General features: G+C 41.4%; 1 non-coding gene across 1 annotated transcript; it reads right to left on the reverse strand.

The window, feature by feature from the left end:
* Positions 1–3,880: 3,880 nt before the first annotated feature.
* Positions 3,881–3,969, reverse strand: TRNAY-GUA. The gene is given in 2 exon segments: positions 3,881–3,916; positions 3,933–3,969. It is a non-coding gene; the product is annotated as a tRNA-Tyr (tRNA).
* Between the last annotated feature and the right edge of the window lie 705 nt (positions 3,970–4,674).

Raw genomic sequence — 4,674 nt, forward strand, 5'->3', positions numbered from 1 at the left:
TAAATGATGGAGAGATATGAGTTTCTTCATGTCATTGACTAGCATTAGCTAGGTCTGGTTTAAAAATGTTTGGTTCTTCAAATCCAGAAGGATGAACTATGAACTGTAAGGTGGTAGTAGAGCCATTCAGTGGAGAATCACTTGTTTGTCTGCTTTGCCTCTGTGATGCATGAAGGAATGAATGATAGATCTTAAGTGGACTAAATCTGTCAGCCTATGCTTAGCCTTAATTTGCACTATACTGTAAGGGCACCTTGTTAAATTTATCACAAGCTCATGAATTCAGCCCAAAGTCTTGTACCTCAAATAAGATAGGACCCTGATTGACGTCATTATTTCCCATGCCTAAGTTTGCAATAAACGGTTACTTTTGTAATACTGAGGTCAATTCTTGGTATCTAGTCTCCTTGCCTTGGTCCAGATTCATTCCACCTGTCCTCAGGCACTTGAGTCAGGATTGCAGTCATTCTGAGCATGCTGTAGAGGTAATAGGGAGAAAGTACTTGGTCAATTGTCCTCTGAGTATGTATGTCTATATGTAGACAATATAAGGAGTCTAGTTTGACTAAGCTTCAAACTTAATCACTCAAAATTGGTTATGCTGAATCTGAGTCCTTGTGTTGAGAAAGCAAAAATTCACCGCTGTGTTGCATTAGGTTATACTTAGAGCTTGTACCCCGCTGCAAGAAGCCTAACGAATTGTAGAGTTATTCTTCTAAGACTTAGAAAAGATAGACGTAAGCAAACACAAATAAAACTAGGTGGGAATACTATATGCAGGCACTAACACTGTAGGAAATTTAGCCATTCATTTCAGTGAGAGCAACATCAAGCCTTTAGTATGAACAGTGATACCTAACACAAAAGCTTCTGTTCTTTGTTTTTTGCTTTTCCATTTTCTCAAATAATTTTAAAATATCTTAAGGGATGGAGGATAATTTATTCTAGTTTCACTTTCATGCATTTTTAACCTTTTACTACCTGATTAAAATGTGTTAAAATGAACAATAAGAAATATTATCCATATATATTTGTAGTCCCTGCTATTTTAAATTCTGTTCTACATTAGCAGCTTTGGTAATGCACTGCTAACATGGCTGAACAAAGGCAACGTGCTTTGTCAACATCAGGGGAAGTGTTATATGAAATCTTGGCCTTAAAGAAGGGAGCAACACATGATGAGATTAAGAAGTCCTACAGGTATGTAAAACATGCTTTGCAACATGTCTAAAAATGCTTATATGTCTGGCATGATTGTGATGGTAAAAACTTTTGAGTTATCTGCACTATAGACATTCATTGTTACAATCTTTTTTTTTGCACCGTAAGCCTGAAAAGAATCAGAGATGATGCAATGTGAATCTATTGATTTCATCCCACAAGCAATCTGTGTGCTTCATCGAAAATGTTTTAATCTCGCTGAGTGAGAGGTCAGACTGTTAGATAAAATAACGCAGACTATGCTTGCGAAGTGCAGTCTTGGAATACTGCACCCAGTTCTTGTGTTAACAACTTTTCTTGAAATATGTTGAAAAGTAAAGCCGATGCAGAAAAGTGCTATAATAACGATTCAAGAACTAGAGTAAGAGACATAAGGAGTTCAATCAGTTTATCTTGTCATAAAGAAGACGACCGATAGATTATTTGATTATAGTGTGTAATATCTGTGAAGAGGAAAAATGCTAGGTGTGAGAAGGTTCTTCACTTTATGAAGGCAGGCATAACCAAAAACTGTGCTTGGAATCTAAAAGCAATTTCAGCTGAAAAAGAGGTACGTGGTTTTAACAGTGAGCGTAACCAACCAACATACTGAAACATACTGGCAAAGGAAACGGTAGGTTCTCTATCGAAAAAGAAGAGAGAACTTTAAGTTTTACTCAAACACAAATTATCAAAATGGTGAAAAGTATTTTATTGTTGAAATGTAACAAGACCTAGAAGACTAGAAGATTTTATGGGTCATTTTGCTCTTAAATCTGTTCTGCTGCTATTAGAAAGAACTTTAAAAGTCATGAGTGAAATAGATGTTCTTGACATCAAAATATGCCAGACATGTACTTGCAGGTTTAATAAATATAGTAAAAGTTTTATTACAGCATCATTCTGGGTGTTGTTGGTTGCACTGTATTACCAGTCAAATTTTAACACAGCTTGGTTTTCCTATCAAATCCAAGAATATATTTGAACTGAAAAAGAGGTTATAAAGGAGATCTACTTGCATCATTGTTTAGTTTGAATTTTGTTGGGACTCTGTCCTCTGTGTTTTTGAACAAATTGCATCTCTCCCGCTTTCTGTTCCTAAAGGTATATATTCAATGGAGGTGGGAGAAGTAGTGAATGTTCAAACTCCTCACACAATGGAAGGAAAGCTGTTGACATCTCATGATTCTATTGTCTTGCATAACTATACCACTGGGGGATAAACTTACTACAGTATCAAATTCACTCATGACTTGCACCTTCTGTGTCCCTGTAGTATAGCCTGGCTGCAGAAAACACCTTCTGTATCAAACCTCATGTTTTCCTGTTGCTTTTACATTTAAATTAATGGAAAGGAGGCCTTCTTTAATCCCCAAAGAAGAGAGTTGTCATGGAAGAATGTAGAATGGAATTAACTATATTTAATGCTGAACATGAAGAAGGATGATTTACACAGTGATCTATGGTAAAACTGACAGTGGTGCTTTATCCATCTTTATTAGTAATTATAGCAAAAAAAAAGGCTGCTTCTGACTAAAGTGGAAATGTCAGAGGGATTCACTTTTAATGGAGTAGCTGTAAATATTTGCAAGATAAAATGATGAGTCAGTCTCATAGATTTGCTTTAATTATCTTTTAATTTATGCTAATCCAAAAATCTGCTGCTGAACTGGTATTCTTTAGTACAAGGTATAAAACCAGCAATACCTGATTCTGAGTTTCCTGCCATTATTAATTAAGTCAGTATTAATCATACTACCACAGCCCAGGGCAAAATTTACTTTTTAATAAACATGACAAAGGTACCTCTCTGTGCTTTTATTTGGAGTTTGGCACAGTCTAATTTATTAAGGAGTAAAGCTAACAGGCTTCTAATCAGCAGAATTTCAAAGGAGATCTGTTTATGTTCAACACCATACAAAAAAAATCTTTCAAAACTTTTTTGGCATAATAATATAAACTGTACTTTGACTTCTCCTTTCCAGTCTGATAGTGAAGTAGTATGAAGAGAGATACCGTATTTCTTATGTTGTCTTCAGAAGTTTCAAAAGATCCAGTTTGATAGACTATTTAAAAGATAATAAGTATATTGACACTCTGTGAGAGAGTACATGCTAGTGATTAAGAATTTTAATAGAAAATTTGTAGAGTACTGTGAATGCCATATAATCACTGCCAAACACAGAGGGATAATCGGTTACCTATGCTTATGCAAAAGGCCTGTGCTACGCCTGATACAGCCATGGATGCTCGCCTTCTTGGAGCAAAGCATGAGCTGAGGCCCCAGGCAAAGGACCCCATGTCCAGGCAAGGGGAATGAAGCGAGCGCTCTACCATTTGAGCTAATTCCCCAGCCCACGGCCTCTGCCTGAGGTCCTCTCCCCTGCCAGGCACCCACCCCTGAGCCAGGCTGCCCTGCACCCAAACCTGGGCCTCCCATCGGCCTCACTCTCACACCCCCACCAAGCCACCCACTCGCTTTCCTGCTGGTGGTGACCCCGGACAACCCCCGTGCTCAGGACCACCATCCGCTGCCCAGGGTTCACCCAAAACTCCCTGGGCTGGTCGTCTTCTCCACCTCAGGCAAGAGTTCAAGGCTGGGCAGCCCTGGAAGGGGAGCTCCCGGGCAGGGCCAAAAGGCAGAGGTGCCGCAGGCTCTGGGCCAGAGCCAAAAGGGCACTCCTTCGAGCCGGAGTCGAACCAGCGACCTAAGGATGGCCGTGCAAGGGAGCCTACAGTCCTCCGCTCTACCAGCTGAGCTATCGAAGGAATCATGGGACGTTGACACCTCACGCCTGCATCACGCACTCGTCCAACCATTCAGCTCTCACGCCACTCCCGCATTCCCGCATGACTCTCTTCAGCAGAAGAAGGAACAACTTGCCTTAGACTACATTTTCCACAACCTCTCAGGCCCACAACACGCAAACCCCCAAACAGAAAAACTCCACAAGCTCCTTGGACGCCATCTTCTACAGCTGGACTCTCCTCAGGGCCAAAAAAGGCTTACCCATATCCCGCTGCAACTTACCGTGATCCGATTTCACTGTGCTGTCTTTTGCCCCCTGGTCAAGCACCAGACAAACGGACAGCATTTCCTCTCCTCAGTAACCTCCTCCTAAGTGCTGGAGGGTCATGCGTAAGCCCTCTGAACTTCTCTTTCTCCAGGCTGAACGTTCCCAGTGTCCTCAGCCCATCCTCACACAGAAATCCCTCCATTCCCTGAGCTTCTCGGTGGCCCTCCGCTGAAGTTGCTCCCTTTCACTGATGTCTTTCCTGTACAGGGGAGCTCAAGGCTGGACACAGTACTTGAGATGACATTTGACGTCTGTCAAGCAAAGACGGAGAAAATAAGGTCCCCTGTCAAACTGCCCGTGCTGCTCTTGCTACACCCCGGGGTGTTTCCTATTCTTCGCCATCTGGGTGCACTGCGATCTCCCACGATCCCCAGAGGACACGGGCCCCGGGCAAAGG

Source organism: Fulmarus glacialis, unplaced genomic scaffold (genome assembly GCF_000690835.1).
Source record: "Fulmarus glacialis isolate BGI_N327 unplaced genomic scaffold, ASM69083v1 scaffold43586, whole genome shotgun sequence".
NCBI lineage: Eukaryota > Metazoa > Chordata > Aves > Procellariiformes > Procellariidae > Fulmarus > Fulmarus glacialis.